We start from the raw sequence: 22,595 nt of genomic DNA, 5'->3' as shown, positions 1-22,595 counted from the left end.
GGGAGCCCTTGTCCTCTTAAGTAGATGAACCAGTGTGGATAGGATTTTTAATGGCATTAGCAGACCGAGAAGCAAGGACCAGTAAGAGGATTGTGAATTTACAGGGACACTTGAGGACTGGACATAAAACTGGACATGACTCTAACACCTCAGATGATTTCATGTCAGGTTTGCCTCTAACGTGCATCAGAAAAACATTTCCCTAAAGGTTGAAAGACCTCTTTTGATTAGGAGGCAGTGCAACAGACACACCTGCTTTTTGACAGACACCTTCCCTCCTGTCCCTCAGCTGTCAGTGACACAAACACACACACACAGCCAGCTGGAGCAGCCAAGACCTACCTCTGGCTGGAGCCACATTAGCTGGATTAAAGGGTCAAAACTGTGGACTAATCTGTAACTTCCTATCCCAGTCAAAATAAAAGGACACAAGTGCATCACACAGAGCAGCACTGACATTGTAATGTAGGAGAGAGAAGAGGTCCATCTCATAAATCCACTAGGGGAGCCATTCACTATAAAACGAATCCCTATAGTGGGAACAGACTCAGAAGGGAGAGAGAGAGGAAGTTTCTTTAATACCGGGACATCAAATAGTTGACCTGCCTCAAATGAAGCTGACGGTCCACTAATTAATTTATTCATATTATTTGCAAACAAATTAAACATATCTGAATGTGAATTATTTTGATATCATTCATTCTATTATGTTTTCTCACATGATTTGATAAAGTATGGCATTTAGCTGTTGTATGATGAAAATAAAGAGGAACTTAATTCAAATAATTCACAAAAGATTAATTTCATAAAACGAGTCCAGGACAAAAAACGCAAAACTACATTCATCCATATTTAGAAAAAATCACAAAAATGATTTAAAAGGGTTAAAATAAGGCAAATTACATTTAGTGATTACATCAATTACCTAAAAGCTTAAAACAATATATTTTGCACCCCACTCTGCATGCAGTCAATTTTAGATCAAATTTGAAATGAATAATTTTAGGTAAATCAAAACTAAACAAAAGAAGATGGTTATGTATAAACTGTACCCTGGCCTCTGTATGTATCATTTTGTTTGTACACTGTTTAAAGACAGTTCATGACACTATCATGTGAAATTATCATCACAGGGTTCACACAGATCCTGTCATAGGCTCATCTAAAAACAATAGATTTCATCATAAAGTAGCTGTGTGCCTTAATACATGCATATGAAGGGTGATTTTAATTGTATTGATTTAACCCTGAAACTGCTCTATAAATTGATTATTTTCTTAAGATATTTCTGCTTCTGAATGTGAGAACAATTATTTCATCCAGAAAATAATATCCTATCATTTTTTTTGAATTACAATTCTAATTTGTTGCAATGTTTAATTCATACTGAGGGATGAACAGAAATAAGCTTATTGAAAACGTAAAAGTTGTATTCGGCAAGCACATAGTTTAAAGGAACAACATATGATGTTTTATAATATATATCAGTGAATTCAGTGTTGATTATTAAAATAATGTACTTACCATCTCGATTAAATTTAAGTCATTTTTATGCATAATCTCTCTCTAATTCTGTTGCTTTAGTCTGACTGCAAATCAAAACAAGTGGTATAACACCTGAAGAATACACTCCCCACACCCTGGAACAAATAAAACGAAGAATCAGTGACCTGACAGACATGACTGCTGATGCCCCCTCATAATGACTTGTACATTCAAATGTATTTAAGCCATCAGTTACTAGGGAATGTGGATCCATCCTGTTAAAGGACATAATATTTAATGTCCTAAAGGCCTATTTATAATTTTCATGATGAATGATCTGCACTTAACACTGTGCAACGTGCCATAGTCAGCACAGTTCCACTTCCGATGGGCTGATAGAGCCGTTCGATTAAAAAAATCAACAAGCTGTTTGATTGACACAGGACAATGCTGGCTGATCAGTAAAGCCACAGAGGTTAGTGACTGGATGTAAAACTCAATACACAATTGATTAACAATTACTGGGCAGTGCATATATAACCAGGGTTACATTTAAATCACTGAGCGGGGGGGACTTTTTTCCCCTGTGCAATCGTTAGATGAGATTTCTTTCTCTGAAACACCCTCACAATACAAACAATAATGATAATAGTAATAATTATATTGTTGTATTATTACCAAAGAAAAACAAACAAAGAAGAGTCTGTTCAGTGGATAATTTAATGATAGCTAAAGTTACGAAGCTTGAAAGGCAAAGCCGATTGAAGAAAAAACATTTTAATATTTTTTCTCTGATTTGCGCTGACAAAAGAGGGCAGTATGATGACATTGACAATGGAAGCAAACTTTTATTTTGATACACATCCTGCTCAGTGTGAGACTGGGAGAGACAATCTGGCCGTGTGTGGCATTTGGGGAGGTGAGTGTGTGCAGCGTGCCTCCAAAGTGCTCACTGTATGCAATACTCATTCATGTGGATGTGTGTGAACGAGTGCACAAGCCCGAATATACACATCCCCCTTTTCCAAAACACATGCATATGTACACGCAAGCACACACGCACACACACACACACACACACACACACACACATTCCCCAGTAATTTGGAAAACATTAAGACCCTTCTTACAGCATTTTGAAACATATAAGAATGTGTGTGTGTGTGTGTGTTTATGTGTGCAGCATGGAGTAGATTTTTACTTTCACCTTTATCATATAATGTATGAGACAATATAAACAAAATATACTTGATATTGGAAAGTCAGTGCCCCTGACTTTCCAACGTGGCTCTAAGCTAAATTGTCCATGTTTACTAAATCTGCTTCAACAGGCAACAAATCAATTTTCCATTTAATGTGTGCAACCCCCAACCCCCAAATTAGCAGTTGACAGTTGCACATTTACTGTTGAGACTTGAAACAATTTGAAATACATTTATGTTACAGTGTAAAAATCTAACAGAAAACAAGATATGAAAAGGCCTTGGTGCGGTAATGACATCATAAGTGCTGGAATACTTTCAACCACTGTAACCCTGGTTAGCGTTCCGCAAACACTTGTCTCGGGCAAGTCTCTTTGAAACTCAGCCGGATAATTATAGTATACACAGACAATCAAGGTAGAGCATACATTGACCCCATCTTAGATAACGACAAATGCAAGTCCTAAATACGATGGCATCGCTGTTGTTTGTTGGAACAAGTTCCTGGTGCGCCTCGCCAACTCTGCGCGCCACTGCCAAGCATTCTTCAGATTTCATTAGTTAATAGCTCATTCATAACTGTAGCTGGGACCGGCGCTGTAGATGCCATTAAACCCTGATCACACAGGATGCACACAGACACATACAATGTGTAAATGCTGCAAACACATATTCATAGACACATAATGGTTATTAAGATGTGACTACTGGAGTCTCTCTCTCTCTCTCTCTCTCTCTCTCTCTCTCTCAGGCACACACTCGACTTAAACTTGTAATTTAGCTAGAACCTGCCTCATGCCTAAGGGACCCTCCCTGGGTCTCTTCACTCTCCAGTGAGCAGACTTGCTGAGGGCCACATTCCCCTCCTTTCCCCTTCTCCACAGGCCATGTGTGGAGGCCCAAACAGCTGGGCCCTGTATTCATCTATCAGTGTGTGCATGAGTCTGCATCGTCCTACATTACACGATTATTTTGAAAGTCACAGCTAAAATCTTAATTGCTGCAAATTTGTGAAATAAATGCGTGGGATGACACTGTGGATGTTATGATTAATCTTCTGTAATTTATAAAGAGAAAATTCTGAGAACAGTACGAAAACCAGGCAAATTCTGAACCTATCAATCATTTGGTTCCAGCTGTTGTATGTTCTTTACTATGAACTAGGTTAGCCCAAGCATTAGCTACCTTTGACATATTGTTACTCAGTTACTAGAAAAGCAGTCCGCACTCATCTAAATAACACAAGGTGAAAAATTTGCTGAGCGTTTACACTGAACACAGCTAATAAGTGGACCAAAGGATGAATTTTACAATTAAAGTTCACAGCTGGTATTGAATGTGAAGTTAAAGGTCAGGACTAACCTCGCTAAATACAGCTGAATACCCCAATTGTTTTGAAGGTAAATGGCCACAAAATCTTGAGAATCCTTGGTAATGGAAATCATACTGGAGTTTCTCAACCCAATGTCCTGGTCCACGTGTGAGGTCCCATGGTATGCATATGAGGTCATTGGGGATTTAATTTTTGACATGAAAGGATAAGTTGTTTTTAAAACAATTGAACTATTCTTAATAATTAAATTAGAGAAGCAGACTTTTATATTCACAGAGAAAAAACACACAAAGAAGAGTCACAGAGAAGCTAGCAGATGTAGCATGTAGTAATTTGTTGATTAAGAGAAATTTTAATGCATTTAAAATATGATAAGGACTTATGTTAAGTTGTAAAGAGAATATAAGAAGATTCCTTTAAGAGCATGCAGCCAACGAGGTATTTTGTCTGTTTGTTATTTACTTTAACCTTGACTGTAATTATTGATACTGTGTTAGCTAACTAGCTAATGCTGTATGTTCTGTCTTTTGTTGCCGTGTGTGGCGCAGTTTTCACGGTTTGATGTGAAGAACAAGTTTTCATTAAAAACCCATAAAGGAAACCATTTGCTGTCTGACTGTGCTTGGGAGGGAGTCACAAATTGTGTTAGAAATCCCTTTGTTAACAGAGCTCCGCCCACCTCCAAACCAATGAGACAAACACAAAGTAAAGCACAAAAATTCTCCCGTCTGAAGTATCAAAACAGAAAACAAGGTGTGAAGCTCTACTCATGTTCATGAAAAAATTATGAAAGTCAAGCTTGTGTGAAGGCAATATGTGGCCTATATGTACAATATAATGACAACAATTTGATTTTGAGGGCCACAATTGACAACTGCTCCTCTCAAAAACCACCTACTCATCAGACAAACAAAGAGACCAGCTACAGTGGAGAATTTAAAAACTACAGATCCAGGTATATGAGACAATAATATGGAATATGTATTGCTGAATAATGTCGCCCTAATATAAATGTAATCACAATGAGCTATTCATATTGAGCCATGTCTATATACAGGTCATGAGGGTTGAAGTGTCATATATTAGTCAACTGGCACTGCATGAAAATAAGAGTTTGTGTCACAAAGTGTCGCAGAAATTTTGGGAGAATTTTCCGTTAACGGCAGCACAGAAAACTGTAAGGGAATTGACGCAGGATACCAGTTTCTGGCAGTTTTACAAGCCCGAGAATGTTGGGAGGTGACCCCCCTGCTCCTAGCCTTGGGGAGGCTTTGCACTGAGCTTTACAAATGCAAATCAGGATAGTTATTACTTACTATCGTAAGTAAGTACATCAGGCTTAAAATAAATATAAAACCTGAAATTGTTTCCCTTAAGTAAGTAAATGTGCTATCATGAATTAAATCTAAAAACATGAGCAAAGGTCAATGCTATGAAAAAAAATTTAAACAGTGCACTATATTTCAACATTTTATTATTATCCAAAACAATGAGGTTTCAATGAGTCTGTTTCTCTGGATAGGAGTGACAATCCACCTCTCCAATATTAATAGCCCATGAACACTATCCTAAATCTCAACCAGTGTGCAGAGTGGCATGATTACAGTTATTTTTTCACTTGTGTTGGTTAAATTAACAGTGGATGTGTTAACCACACATCTACCAGCAATCTGCTCAACAAGAAGAAATGATGCTGGGTATTATGACTCTGTGCCCTGTTAGCTCCAAACTTCTACTGGCTCGCCATAAAAATATCTGTCCTCCCAAAATACTGGCAAATACAGCACCATAATAACATGTCCACTAAGCTGTTGACTCTGCTGAAATTCCCTCATAATTTGAACTTCAATTGTCATATTGTTATTAAACTTTCTCAGTATTCCATTCAAACACTCAACACTTTTATCCAAAGCGACTTACAATTAGAGCATTCAACTATGAGGGTACAAACACAGAACAGCAAGAATCATTTAAGTACATTTAGTTAACACCAGAAAGAATAAACGGGTCCTCAGTCACATTCTCATCCCATATAAAAGTATGATTTAAAAGCTGTTATAACCGCTGCTTTAAGATTAAAAGGACAGTTTTACTCTGAAGACCGAACTTCACTCACTCATGTCATCACCTGATGGGCTCGGCCAATCACAGCCTTATGAATGCAGCGTCTGTCTCCTGCAGACATGAAGATTCTCTCGTGTTATGTTTGTTCCGTACGAGTGACTCGGTTTTTTGAGGGAAATAATTTGCTGAAGTCGTCACGACACTGTTTCCCCAGAGGAGAAGATGAGTGCGTTGGAAAGTAAAGCCGCGGACCCGGTGTGGAGGAGTTGAGGCGGAGAAGATGAGCGCACAGTTCCTAAATTAAGATGAGACCCAGCAAGAGAGCAAAGCCATTGCTTACCACTAAGCTAACTCTTAGATCTGAAAAACGTGTGAACAACTGTGGGATTAGCGCGAAAGTTGCTAAAAGTAGAATTAAGCATTGAGTGCTTTAGTGGAACTAGTGCATGTTTAAATATGTATGAACTACTTAAATATAATAGTTTGTTCTCGTTAAGTTTTTCCATAAACGTGATTTTTTATCGGGTTGTATTTTTCTTCACAGCTCTGATGCAAATGGCGGCGCAACGAACCGGAGCAACGGTAAGATTAACAAGGGTTGTGCTGTTTTAAGTACATCCTCCAGTTTACTTTATCTGATATTTTTCATCGTTGTGTTTTCACAGCCTGATTCCCGCACACAAGGAGGCAGTCACTGCACATTATGGCGAGACTCGCTGAAAGTACGGATTTTCAGTGCGGAAAAACGACGCCATTATACGTAAGTATCTCTTTAGGATTTTTTTTTTTTTTGATGAGAATCTCCCGACAGTGACACACAAGGCTATTTCCGTTTATTAATAATAAACTCATGTTACTCATGTTGGTTTACAGCTGCCTGTACTATGACGTACTAAGACCCACTATGAGCCAGTATGAAGGAGCTTCCAGTACATCCATATGGACCTTGCATCAGCATTGAGGAGTTCAGGAGTCGTTGGAGAAGAAAGAGGGTAAGGTTAGATTCATTAAATCATTTTTCAGATACATGTGTAGGTGTATGTTGTCATTGAACTGTACTAATTGTACTGATTGTGTTTACAGCTGATTGAAGCGGGACAGATGACATGGATCCATCCTTCCAAAGCCAGGAGCTCACCGACCTGTGTGCCACACTTCAAATAAGACTAGAAGCTACACACTGGGGCAGATTCGGACTGAGTCCCACAAAGAACATATGACCCAGAGGCTGCAAAGAGACATTTCAAGCTTCACCTGATAAGTTTTTCACTGGCTAGGCCAGTTGTGTTTGTACAATATAGCTGCTGTATGTAAATTAAGCTTTGACTCAACATATACTTTGTTCATGTTTTTCCCCCTGTACAATATGTTCACATATAATATCAAGCATCACACGAATGAATGTTAAGTTCGACCAGCCAATCACGAGTGACCTTGAAACGAAAGTCACTCGTGAGAGCACCCACTGCTCTCCCTCTTTTTCTCCAGACCCCCAGCCCGCGGTTTATTTTACACCGCTCCCCTTCGGTAATCGTCGCGGAAGAACGCGGAACTGACGTTCTGTAAAAAGGCACAAACTGCAGGGGATTACGTGATTTCGAAAAGATTTCCTTTGACTGAAATTCAGCTTTTCGTCTAGTGTGGTCCACAGTGAGCTTCTGTAGCCCCGTTCTACTGACACAGAGGGATTGCAATCCATTCAGCACTCTTTAACCTGGGACCTGATACCCAGGGAGCCCTTGCTGCATACCTGCGTGTTTCACTCATCTTTTGGCTGAGATTACAGTTGAAATTTAAATACAACTCTAAATGGTTAATTGCCCATTAAATTCAAGGGGCAGAGGGGTTGTGTGGAGGGAGGTGAGCATCGTTTGAGTGGGGTGGGTGTGACCATGAATTTGCCATTCATTTTTAAATGGTTTTAATATAGGAGGCCATATTGCTCTTAAAATAGCTGTTAACCACAGTGAGGAGAAAAGGGGGGGGGGGGGTGACACTCTCAACACGTTAAGCAATGTTTACAGAGTAATTCTCATACAATAACTCACCATTAACCTAAGCACTAAAAGGCTTGTTCTCTGTTATGTGCACCTTTAATTGATTCTTTGTGGTCCGGAGAAGGATATCGGACAAGAATCAGGGGGAAAACTTGCAGATGTGGCTTAGTCAGTTTTTCTTCTCTTTGTTTTCATATTGTCTGTACATTAGCAGATATGTAGTCTAATCCCTCTCGAGTTAAAAACATCTCAAACCGATTCACAAACACAATTTCTTGTGTTTCTCCAATTAAAAAGGCCGTGTGAGATAAGGGTAAATATGTGACTGAGGGAATTTTAGGGGACAAAATTAAGATTAGGATTTAATGCACGAGTATCGATTATTACTGCACAGCCTGTCCCATCGACCCACTAAGGTTTATGTACAGAACAAAAACAAACAACTCTGTGCGGAGGTTTGCTGAAGACGCATGATTGAAATCCCATCCTTCAAATTAACATACATTTATGCAAATCAGAAGTTAATTAATTGCAAAACATATTTTTGATTAAATACTCCAAATGGCATGATTCTAATCTTGACTGAGAATATAGAGAAAAAAACTTTTTTAATTAATTTTACCAGTTAAACCTCATCAACACTTTGAATAGAGTATAATTAGGACACCGCCCTCTCCTCTTATTTCTCAAAGGCAAAATCAAAAATCAGCCATTGTTATCAAATTTGTGATGCAACCAGTGTGTGAGATGAGGCTGTGATAAATGAGCCGGCTCGTGATTTTCCTACGCACAATAAAATAATGCTGCTAATTGGCAGATATTCTAATATTGATTAAAGGAAAACACTCCTTTCATTAAGGCACTTTGATATAGCCTAATTCTAGTCATCTTCTCTATGTCTTTGGGATTTTCAATTAAAAAGGCTTTGTGGAAGTTTTTTCCTTCAGTCAGGCAAGAGAGGGCTAAATGAAATGATGCCTAGTGTTAGAGACAGTGGAGGGCACGGTGTGGACCCTTTCAAAATGTTTACTAAGGACTATGTTTGTGTGGGCAGTCGTGGTTAATGATGTATTCATCCTCTCTTGCTTCCAAACCCAACTCCACATGTATTGTGCTCGATTATCTGAAGAGGGAGAGCTTATAATGAAAACTAACATGGAGCCCCTGAGTGGATCAAGATGTGTGTGTGTGTGTGTGTGTGTAAAAGAGAAAGGGAGAGAGAGATGGCATAACTGTATCTCTTCTCTTTCATCATGCCCAGACAGAAGCCACAACTCCTCACAATTTCTTAAACTAACCTTTCACTGCCTCCAAAAACTTTCACCCTCTCTCCCCAACCAGCTCCAACAAAGCAGCGGTCCACTTAGGAGTATAAGGAGGCTTACTGGGGATAAGACCCTGCGAGGTGCTCGAGGTGATATAACCAATTACCCATGATCACTTTTCACTCCTCTAATCTCCTCCTATATCGGCAGGATTTAGCCGCAGCAGCACCTGTGAAAACCGGGCATCTCCAATCTGTTGTTGTCCACCTTTGTTATTCTAACGTCAGCAAATCAACTCTTGCTCTTCAGTCTATGGGGATAGGCACTTGCTGCTGCTGCGTGTGTGTGTGTGTGTTGGTGGAGGGTTAACTGAGGTGACCTTGCAAACAGACAGCGTTGATTGATAAGTGAGACTGGTAAGAGACTCTAAGTTTTGTCTGTTTATTCTCTCAGAAAGGTTTATGACGCAGGGTTTTTCCCATGGAAACAGAATGACACACATGGAGCTTATATAAGCCACATCTGACCGGGGTTTTGTTGTTATAGAACTTGTTTGATGAAGTGTGTTTGGTTGGATCAGTTGAGAGTCCAAAATTACAAGGGCTGAACTTCATATTAGTGATGGGAAGTTCGGATTATTTTCTTTGAATCTCGTTCAGTAAAATTAACAAATCTTTTTTCGAGTCATTTGTTAATTTCAACGGGGGGGAAGAAATTCCTGCATGAAATAATGTATCATGACAGTTTGAATGATTTGAAATGGTCATTTATTATCACACTAGCATTTCATTATCACGGCAAACAATTACGCTGCACTGAACTGTAAGTAAAGTACAAAAAAGTTAAAATAACAAACAATTACGCTGCACTGAACTGTAAGTAAAGTACAAAAAAGTTAAAATAACGAAACCTGTAATTATTACTTGTGAACGAATATCATTCATGTCTTACTAAACCTAGTCCCGCGAAAGTGAACGAGGTTAACAAATCCTTTCTGTTTCCTCTTCTGAGCCTATGCAGGTCACGTGGAAAATGATCAAAGACTCGTACCCGGCAGAAGAACGAATCGTTCAACTCCCGACCGTGTCTTCATGTAACAATGATTCGTTCTTCTGCCAACAGAGTCTTCGGATCAATGATTCGTTCATCTGCCGGATACAAGTCTTTGGATCCTTTTTCACGTGACCTGCATCAGCCCATGAAACAGTCCCGCTGCGCGGCCACGAGAAAATGAACGAATCTCTCTGTGAGAGGACTCGTTACTCCCGAGTCCTTGTAAGGATTCGTTCAAAATGACACATCACTACTTCATATGCTGTTGCTCTCAAACTAAAATTTTAAATGGAATGAGGGTAGAGCAGCTCAACGTGGTCTCATGAAACAGTTTGTAAGATATTGTACTAAAAGTTATGTCCAAATTTAAGTAGAGAATCCTACGAAATGCAAAGCAATACAGTTGTAGGGGGGCTTTAAAACAGGCTTAACGACGCCCCTGCTGCAGAAACAGATTTACTGTGATCAACTGAAACCTGAGTATTTAAAGTCATATCTGCATTGTAAGAGCAGCTGTTTAAAGTAGCATTACGTCTCCTAACGCTCTTTATTCAGTGTAATGTTGTGAAGTGATGTAATGTGTTACAGTGAAAACTAAACTTGTCTGCTACCTTCACTGTTTACATCGTTAATCTCAGGCAGACTTCATTGAATTATTGTATTAAATATAAATATAGTATAGAAAGTGTAACTTTACTAGAACAGACAGTCTCATAGAGAACCTGAGGCTGATGTCCACCACATATTTTCTAAGCTAAATGATTATGATCTGATGAACTTTGAAGTAATAAACTTTTATTTTTACCGGGTAAAAGTCTGTTAAAGAGTTAACCTGTCACATGTATGACTTTACATATCTGTGTATTTGTGTTGAATATTCCTCTAGATGTCCAACATTAGACAACTGGAATCTAACCAGACTGAACACTGACTCCAGGTACAGACCTGTTTTCATTACTTACAAACAATCAAAGCAAAGTATTGCACATAATACATAATGTATTAAATAATATATGCAATACTTTTAATGTGATAGAACTCCATACTGTACAATCATTGTCTTGGTAGTGCACAGTTTAATCCAAAAGCATATTCAAATACACAGTTGAATATCCACAGAAAATAAGGATAGACACTTTTCTAATAAGTAACACTTCCTCTACAATAATGCCATACTTTTATTTTTCCTATCATTTTATTAGGGATGAACGAGCCTGAAGGACACAGCTGTAATGACCATATTCTGTCTCTTATGGCAAAGAAGAAAAATAAAGTGTATCAAATCCGAAAGCAATAGATAAACATTGTTCTAATATGTGTCAATTTTTTTAACCAACCATAATGACTATAGAAATTAACTCTATTATCCATGACACTTAGCAATGAGCCAGTTCTAAACAGTTGCAGGCCGTCTTTAGTTAAGGGAGGAAACATGAAGGGTTAGGGTTAGGGTTAGGGTTGTACAAATAGATAAAATGTCTTTCTACCTCATCTGTAATATTCAAGGTGATAATCTCCCACAGAGCTGTTGATAACAGTACACATCAAGTCTCTCCACCTCCCTCAGTGTGAAAACATAATTATATAATTAATATGAGAACTATTTACAACACTGGTGTGCGGAGATTATAATCATATCAAAACTGTCTAATTCACTCTAAAATTCCATAACAGGCTAAATAAACGAGGTGTCAATAGTAATGGTGGATATACCAGCCTGTATCAACACATTGGTGAAACATGGTTTCTATCACATGCAACTTACACATGTAGCCTAATGATATTAACTTATTAAAATCAAAATCAAATCACAACCGGCGACCTTCTTGTTGCAAAGCACCCGCTCTATCCCCTAGGCCACGCTCTCCCCATTATAACAATTACATATTAAAAAATACTTGAGGCATGTAAGCATATGATTATGATGATAGATAAAGCAATAGGTTTTGTTGTTTCAAGGTTACTTACCTCTAGTTCATGGTAAAGATCACGACCCTCTGGCTGGGCAGCGCTAGCCGTTAGCACCGATGGTGAGCATGTCACCGGTTAGCCGTAGCCAGAGCTCTGTTGCTGTTGCACATCTGTCAGTCTTCACTCGCGCTTCTTATCCTTGCCCATTGATTGGTTAGCCAGGAACTAGGAGGAGTCAGCACCGGCAAGATGGCGCCGGGGGAACGCCTCCTAGTAGCCTCATTCTCACTCTGCAGAAACCAATGGGTGACGTCATGGACCCTCTGTCCATTTATATATACAGTCTATGCATTTTCCTCATGAAACAATGTGATAAGCATGATGAATGAAAGGCAGACAGGATATTTGGAGGGAGACGGCACAGTGGGAGGTGAGTGTGTGTGTGAGGCAGCCATTAGATCACAGCCATATCAAGCACATTTTGACGTTTTCATTCTTGTTTAGTCAATCATTTCTCCACATTTATTTCTTGGAGCCAATAACGCTACACCCTTACACAAACTGTAGAGTAATGTACACACGCGTTGTAGGTTGACTTTCCATTTCACCACGTCTGACTGGAAGCTCTCACTCTGGGACATATATCTTTCCTGGCACTGCTGTATGCTGCACTTGCTGCCAGGCTAGGACTGGCAAGACCCTAAAAAGCTGGGGCCTGATGCATCATTTACAGTTTACAGGAATGTGTCAGCAGTAATCTCTTGGCAGCCCTTTTTTTGAAATTCAAACCAACACACTAACAAAAGCATTGTGATGCTATGTGGCAGAGAGACCATGAGCTAATTGTGTCTATTTAAAGCATCTGTTTTCACGTCTCTCTAACTCGGCTGCAGCCTGAATTCATCTCCAGTGACCTAACCGGTTGAGCTGGGTGTCGATTTATTAGAGACTTGCCATCGGTTTTTAAGTAAACAGAGGTGGCCAAGATGGAGCTTTAAGCCAAGGGAGATCATTTGGTTTCAATTAGGTCAGTATAACTTGGCTTTCTCCACTCTTGGATAATCTCTCCCTCATCCCAGAGTCTTTTATAGCTGCTGCCAGCCTGCCCTGCCAGTGTATGAAATCAAATTTGAATGCTGACCCTCTGGAAAATGGAAGCTAGTGAAGGGGGGACTTAATATGGGGGTTCTAGAGGGTGGGTGTCATGTTTCACTCTCCATGTGCCCCAAAGACTGGATTTAGATTGGCAGTGTAAACCAGGCCGTAGGGGAGGCATGCGTGGCACAGCGTGCTTCAAGCTTACTGCACGGATCGCTGTAATCCACCTCTGTACGGGCTCCAGACTCTGACTGGGTGTTTATACCGACAGCTACCGCCTGTAAGGGAACATGAAAAGGTCCCTGCTCTCATGAGGCTTAGACTACAGTGTGTATGAGACGTGTACAAAAGAAAAGTCAGAGGGATTTTCCACTGAAATTCCCAAAATAGGGTTGCCTGCCTTCATTTTGTCCAGATGTTGCTTTTTTTTCTTACAGTTTTTCCACTGATAAAACCTTCATGAAGACCTTTCTTTCTGTCCTGGTTAACTGGACATGACATTCATGTAATACTCACCTCCAAACCTGAACAAACCCTTGGCTGTAATTGATGTCTGCCAGTCTATCACCATTTCGTTCTTCATGCCACACATTGGGGTTCCCTGTTCTGTTGTTTCCAGGCCACAGACTTCTATTGGAGGTAGTGGTCAATCAATGATTTTGATTCATCTCAGCTACCAATAACAGATGAGAGTTGGCATGTGGCATTACAAAAGGTTGTGGTTGAAATTCATCCCAGGTTTGTTTCATGTCCAGAGTTCAGACACCTTAGATCAAACAAAATGCTACTTGCTGGACTTTGCCCTTGGTGCAACCAATATGTATCAATATTGATTGTTTGCTTTTCTGTTGTGCTTATGTTTATAATGTTTACATTCTACCATGTTCATCTACTTGTCAAAAGATTCCTGAGCTCTTTTCTTATCACAGTGATAGAAAGCTCTTAAACAGCTCTGGACACTAAAAGCAGACTGGAAATTATTTCAGATTATGTTTAAAAAATATATTTTTTCTTTAATGTTTTTGAGATTGAGATTGTTCTCTAACCCTAACCCTATGTCCATATCAATAGAGAAGAGGGTTTTTGTAGAACCTTGTTCAGAGGTGAACAAGAGTTAAATGTGTCTGACGATGAATTTAGCAGTTGCGGATTTCATTTTTTTTGCTTCAGTATGGTTTCTTTGCCATTTAGGATAAGTTAAGATACTTGTGCTGCAATATCACTGATTGGCTTCCTATGCGGATGAATATATTCTGGGCCAGTTTTTCACCTTTATGTCCTCAGCTTTTTAGCTTTTTAACAGAGGACCCATATTTGTTTATTGAAAGTTGTCAGGATAGACCAACCTTGCTATTTCACGGCATTAGTTCTTGAATTATATATTTATTGTTAATCTACAAAAACATTTTTAAAACAAAAACGAGTGGGTTGTTCTGTGTATTTGGTCATGTTTTTTCTTGTCTTTTCTTATTTTATTTCTTACATGAAGCCAGGAAATAAAATAAAATAACACTACTCTAGATTAGACTGACTTCTTTAAAGACCAAGAATGCATCAACAATATTATATAATTGTGTGGATCAGGACATAAAGTGGTTATTTAGAAATTGTACATTAAATATTTGATATTATATATTTTTTTAAAGAAAACATTATGTAGACCGAAATGATAGTAGGTTACAGGATACTAGGACTTCATAAAGGTCAGATATCTAATCCAAGCCAACAATGACCAAGCACAGTATGAAAGATGGATTGTCAGGAGCTCAGTCTATGAATTTATAGCTTAATGTATATTTTGTAAAGAAATATATTTTACCCTGATTTTCATCACCATCTCACCACAAAGATCGTAGGTCATGTTTTTCAAAGCATATATATCCTGAGGAGAGTTTATGTACTGTAAATTTTATGACATGTGAAACAAGTATGATACTTACACGAATGTCCTTGTCACATTTTCTATATAAATACCTAAGATTTACAACCTCTCGTGACTCTTCACCAGCCTGTCAAAAGCTGCTGGGATTGAGCCCTACGGTCTAAACGATAGCTCCCACCGTGTCATTAGGGGCATGTGTAGAGGACCCCATGAAAGCACTGCCAAAAAATCTCCTTGAAAATGGAGGGAAAGAAAGGCAAGGGGTATTGATCTGTCTGTCCACGGATATGATGCTTAAGCCCTGGTACTGAGAGTCGGAGAGCCCTTGGCTACTTATCTCAAAGACTTTAATCCTGGCCCCTCTTAGAGCAGGATTGGCCTTCACCTTAACCTCCCGACAACTGCTCCTGCAGATCAGCCATGGAAATTGTATTCTTCTCACAAGCTGCTCCCCTCTTCCTACCCTCTTCTCTCCAGTGCTTTGTTTTTGCCGGTCTGCGATTATTAACAGGCCTGCCCTGTGTTCCCATCCGAATTAGGAGTGAGAGGTGAATTAATACCTGATCCTGGTTTTCATCATTTTCTGAAAAAAAAAAAAAAAAAAGTTCTTACCCCACTTTTCTTGTAGTTGGAGGGGGAACTTGAAGGAAGCATGCATATATTACAGGTGAACTACAACCCGGCTGCTGGAGCTCTTCTGGTGTGACTGAAAACTTTCATTGTAGACACATTTAATACATTCGAAAAGTTGTAGACAAACCAATCAGGTGCATTTCTTTAAAATCAACTAATCAACAGCACATTTAGAACACTGACTGCTTTCTGCTCAGAATATACAGTATATTCAATGTTTCTGTTTTTTTTTACCCTGTGATGGGCTGGCAAAATGTACTGTAAGTACCGCACAGCTTGCCTGGTGTGATCCAGTGCCCCTGAGACCTTCAAAGGATAACCTGTGTAGGCCCCTTACCCTTTAAAAACATCATGATGATAATAATGTACTAAAAGAATGGTTTTATGTGATCTAACGCCGTTTTCAGACCTGACCTCTGGAGGAACTTTGAAGAATTAGGTCTGGTCTTACACAGGAGGTTTCCTTTCAATCATGAACAACATGCACACCAGCAGCAACTGTACCACCACTTACAATACGTTATTTCCAATCATATGTAATAAGATTATCTTATCTATATAATCTTGTCTATGATTATAACTTGGAAAATTTGTTTTATACCTTGTCATTTCAGAGATAACCTCTAATATTATATTTCCAAATTTAGAGAAAAGCCATCTTCATGTGTTTTTTACCTTGTTCATACAAATAAATACAATACAAACCATTTGTTCTGTTCAGGGCTATAAAGAAAAGGCTTCATTACAAACCCGCTTCCTCTCCCTGCTGTTGTGTGGACAGAGTCTTTGGTGGAATCTCGATTTGCTATATCAGTTAACCACAAAGAAATGCATGAATTTATAAGAAAACACTTTACTTTCGATAGTGTGATTATCTTACCAAAACAATTCTTTCAGAGACTCCATGCACTAGTGAACCATCTCTTCCTAACATACATTATACCACAGACACACATCTTGATACACACTCCCCCCCCCCCCGTGCTGTGTTGTGTATTGGGCAGTATCAGACAGATGCTGGAGTTTTTACCGAAGCAGTAGGAGGCATGCCACGGTCAATAAAATGGCATGTCCAAATTGTATGTACAAATATGGACAGAATTAATATTCTCTGTAGTGATTGTGAGGACCTGAGAGGTTCTGCCCACGTAAGTTCATGAGACTGTGCCTTAATATTTACATGATTTTGGAAGAAAACATGTTTAATCTGTAAAAATAGAAAACATTTAAATATATTGATATGTTGATGAGCAATGATTAATGCTAGGATAGTGAATATATTAAACAGCCTCCAGATTAGAGCAGGTGGAGTTGTTTAAGCATACACAAGTCTCAGATGTAAGATTTATTATTTATGGCACTGACCTGGGAGAATAAATAATATTGTGACTGTATGTGAATATGTGTTTTCCCATGGTGAGTTCACTATCTGCAGTCATTGTATTGCTCAGACAGGGTATTCAGTCATTCCTTACCCAGGGCCAATGTTGAAATATTCATATGAAAGCACACTGACATGTCGACTGTTCTGGCTGATAAATACTGCAGCCATATGAGGTCATCATTAGCGGACTCAGGGTCATAACCCTGAGCTTTCCTTGTAAGCGACTCATCTCCATAACAACGAATGCATACATCATAAAGGTTGAACATGACCCTTAAGCATTGATGTGATAGGTCGGAAGTCAAATAAGCAGCCATTAGAGCCACATCCTGGTTATCTGTCAGCACGCCAGCTCACACTGACCTCTTTTCGTCCTGCATTTCTTAATTAAGACAAGCTGCAGATGGTAGAGCGAGCCCATCTATCTCCTATCATGCCAACATATCACTGATGATTAAATCAGGGACATAATTTCAAAGGATAAAATGACCCATGAATTATGCTGAAAGACACTAATTAACTTCTTTGTTTGCACATATATGCCAGCTCATTTTTGCTTTGCGACAGTGAAAAATGGCAGAATTATAAACCAGTTCTTCCACTTCTCAACGAACCCACACGAAATAAGTAAAACATCATTAAAAACAGAAATCGGTCTCTTTTCTAATCCTTTTTAAAATATAAAGCCAATAATTGACATTTTTTGTTTTTGTTATCAAGAAAAAAGTAGTCTTGATAACAGGACAGGCAGGTGAGCAGAGTTAACAGTTGGACATCTTAACACACAGGACGGGAATCTTTCACTCTATTTCTGTTATGTCAAAGTTTCAAATATTTTGCAGTGGGTTGAGGTGAATCAGCATTTCTATCTCTCAACTTGATTGACCAAGTTTTCCAACACTTGCTATAAGCATTACAAGGGACAGGAAAACATTTGCAATCACTTTACCAATCCAAGTTGATAGCTTCTCTAAGATAGGATTTAAAGACACAATCTTTAAGTGCATTTAATGTAAAGTTTATACAGTTAATGTTTTATTATGTTTAAATGTGCAATGTTAATATGGAAATGATTAGATCTTCCTGCTCCATTGGTTCATATAGTAATCCAGTACCATAATCAGTCCAAAACACACTATTACATCAAAGAGTAGCCACTGTCAGCTGTTGCATAATGTCAGCGCAGCCACCTCCTCCGTGTAAACTGTGACGTACTCTCACTCGGGTTAGGGCTAGGGTATATACAAGTATGATTTTTAATGTCAAATTTGCCTTTTTAGCCTGGTTAGTTACCATCGTTACAAAGGGTCCTTTGGAGTATCCAAATGGCCTTTGTGGAAAACGCCTAGACATGCGCTTAGGAAAAATCAGTAAAATATTTATTTTATGTGGTATTGTTATCATATTTGAACTTGTGCTAGTCAAGGCTTCATGCTAGGGTCCCATTGTGTTTTCCAGCTCATAAGTCCCAGCTAGAGTCACCTGCAGGCATTTGTTTACTAAAAAATATTCAGGCGGAAATAAAAACCTTCTACTTCACTGTGTGCCAACTGCTATTACTCAATGCCAGTAGCACTTAGCACATGCATGTACTCCAAATGGTTCAAAAACAGCTTTCAATTTCATTGGGTATTCCTCAGACAGGCGTTTTAGTAATTGAATATTGAGTTCAATATCCAGTACTCATGTTTACTCCTTACCTTTGCTTTGTTTCAAGAAATAACTCTGAGAGTATGAGTTCTAAAGCAGTTTACAGTGGAGATGACCCCTAGTGAAAATGAACTGATCATGATGTCTTCTCTTCACAGTAAGTGATTAGCATCCATTTGGAAGGGCTTGTGGGGAGAAAGTCATCTTCAAAGACACCTGGATCATTCTGTGTTAATAAATCCTACTTGATACAGCTGGGGTCCTCTTTCTCGATATATACTAATATCCCTAAAGTTCGCCCACCTTCATCCTGCCACGGCTCCATCATGCTGTCCCCAAGATGCCCTTGCCTGCCATCTCTTTTTTACTGCCATACCAATTTTGAATCTTTCATTGTTCTCGTAGAACATTAGGCCCCAAGAAACAGAGAAATATCAATCAATAGTCTGTTATATAAAAGCAACTGCAATCATCTTAACCTCAAGGTGAACAGTCTGCAATTAAGGTGTGGATGATGACACATGTGCAACATTTTGACATTTAAAGACAGCCACTAGTGAAGCCATGCTGTACATTGCAATAAACCCCTTACTCTTGCTGTCTAAATTTTTACTGTGGTAATTTTTAAATGGTTGGTTCACCCAAATTACGAAAGGAGAAAAAGCAAAGTGAATCCCAATGTTTCGTAGGTGTGATGGCTTCGGACCCTAGCACCTATCGTACCCATAGGACTTTGGGAACATAGGACCCTGGGAATGTAGGACCCCAGAAACATAGGATCTTAGGATAATAAGATGCTGGAAAGATAGGACCCTAGGCAGATTGGACCACGGGAAAACAAGACCATAGAACCCTGAGAACATAGATACAGTCCACTCTCCTAAATGCAGTTAACAACATAATCCAGTGGGTTAATTTCTTTATTTACTCAGAGACTGTATTGGAGGCATAAGTATTATAGTAGTCTAACTAATAGACATAAACAGAAAGGGATAACTGGATTAGGGTTAAGTAAAGGTGAAATATAGGAGGAAGAAGTTTATCTTAACTTAAGCCTGCAGTGTACACCTGCATTCTAAATTCTGTGAGGAATACATCAGATTAATATGTCTCTGTCTGCATGCATGTGTACAGTATTTATGTATGCACTGTATTTCCAACATGGGTGTTGGCTACTTTCTGTCCATGTAATGCTGTGTGTCGAAACACTTTCAGCCCCCATCGTGTTTGTATGCATGTTTGCATCTGTTTGTTTCAATGTGTTTAAACACCCTCAGGCTATAAGTACCCCCCCTTCTCTCCTAACCCTACATCCAAACGTGACCCCTGGCGACTCAAACTGCAGCACATCAAAATAAGATGGAAGGATGGTAAAGGTGGGGGTCGTCGTCTGTGTGTGTGTGTGTGTGTGAGAGGGAATGAGGAGGTTAAATTTGCGCCACATATGCTGTGGTAATGGCCTGGGGTTCTCTCTTTCAGTCTCTGTGTCTGTGTCTCTGTCCGAAGCCGTGGCCAGAACAAATGAACAATTCATCGTCATCATGTGTCCCCAGACACAGGTGACTACATCACAACTGGTCTCATCCTCAGCAGAATGGAGGTGGGTGGGGTAGAGAAGACAGAGGTGATGCGTAAATGTTTTGATCGTGGGTTCAAGCCTTAGACTCGAATGGATATACATGCAATGTGACCTATGGTAATGGAATGATTAACATTGTCAAGGTACATTTATTGTATAATTTGAAATACTAATTAATTATTTAAAACACTGTTACGATAGTCACAAAGAAAAAAAAGCAAATGACATAATTGCACAAATTCACATATAGGTCTTGTTGTAGAATGGCACTCAGTAGACAACTTTCATGCCTCGACCAACTGAATTGTGTTTGTCATGGAACAAAATTCAAATTCTCTAGATCCAGATTTTTATTTGTCACCAAATTGTCACACAAAATGATGAAAACCTTATTATTAAAGAAAATACATGCAAACTAACCGGACAAGGGTGAAAACACATCTTCCGTGGTGGAGGTAATAAAGTACTGCACAATAAAAGATAGCTGCAGTCACAGAGCAGCCCAATGATTTTTGTTGTGGAGTGATGTTTGTAACCAATATTCCTTGTTCTTTTAGCTCTGTGTTTGGTCTCCACCATCTCCTGAGGGAAATATCTGACTCCTTAGCTGCCAAACACGCCACTATGTTGCCCAGTTCCTCTCTGACTGTGTCTGTCTGGTGGACATCTAAGCCGCTTTCTTACATGAAAACAGCTTAAATGGTAGCAAAATCGAGAGAATTGGCTCCAGAGTTTTACCAACAATTTTCCTTTCACACAAGCACAACACAGAGAGAGGTTTTCTGCATAGACGCATTCACTTGTCTGCATTATTCTGCAGAGATCATGTGACAATACAGAGACACCTATGCCATCTCTTATCACCACAAACTCTCTGACATCTTCGTCAATGTCTTCTATGTATGTGGTACCGCTTTTTCACCCGGAGATTGTTTTCTTTATTGGCATTATCCACAGCCCTAGTCTATTGCAGTAAAATCCAGCGGTGGATCCCCTGCTGCGTTCCCACAGACTTCTTTTGGATTTCTACGGACTTTATACTGCATTGTATTACTAGGAGGTCAGGCAGAGAAAGTGCAGGAAATACAGAGCATCTCACTCGGACATTTGCTCATTCTGGCTACATGCACCTCCTCTGGATAAAATACGGAGGAACTAATTACGGTTTAGTTAAGAGTTCAGTGCATGTCTGAAAGCAGTGCTGAGGAGAACTACAGAGTTGGTGATAATACTTACGTATTAAAGCCTTAGTATTTCCTAAGGAACATAGGCTGTCCACAAACACCTTTTTGATAGTACTTTTTAGGTTAATCACAATCTGTCATAACTTTGACATTACTCACACGTATATAAATATTGATTTGTGAGCAGTACTTCAGTAAATTCAGGAAACTATCAGCGGTAGAATGTTAGCAAGTTCATTTGCTTTAGTACAACTTTGAAGTGTTTGTACTGACTTATCTTTCCACTTTGTACTTCTACTTGACATTCCAAAATCAAATATTGTAGTTTATTGCACTGCATATTTTTGGTAACTTTGCAGTTTAACATTAATTTACACCAAAAGACCTAGTTAATTTGCAAAGTTACCACATCACACATATTGTACAAGTTGACATTGTAACACAGAGGCGAAGAGGTGGACTACTAACATGAAATTGCAGTTGCCTAAAGCTTTTGGGTTGCGATTGGTGACTTGTTACAAGCGACTCTACAAGGAGAATATGGGGAAGACTGGCCTCAAACACAGGTGGGTGGTCTAGGGCAGTGGTTCTCAACCTTTTTTCAGTGACGTACCCCCTTCGAAGAAAAAATTCTGCCGAGTACCCCCTAACCAGCGCAAAGCATTTTTGGTTGAAAGAAAGATGTAATGTGATTTATTAAGCCTTGTAACTAGACACATTCAAATTTAAAACTCCATCAATGTCCATAACATTGCTCATTTGTCGTGGTCTCTCTTGAACTATTTCGAAATGAAAAGATATAAAAATAACTAAAGACTTTTATTATTATCTCAATATAAATAAAGATTTGTGCACCTCAAAATAATTATCAACTT

The sequence above is a fragment of the Platichthys flesus genome, chromosome 10, assembly GCF_949316205.1.
Source record: "Platichthys flesus chromosome 10, fPlaFle2.1, whole genome shotgun sequence".
In the NCBI taxonomy this organism is placed as follows: Eukaryota; Metazoa; Chordata; class Actinopteri; order Pleuronectiformes; family Pleuronectidae; genus Platichthys; species Platichthys flesus.
Note: the sequence above shows the minus strand (reverse complement) of the source record.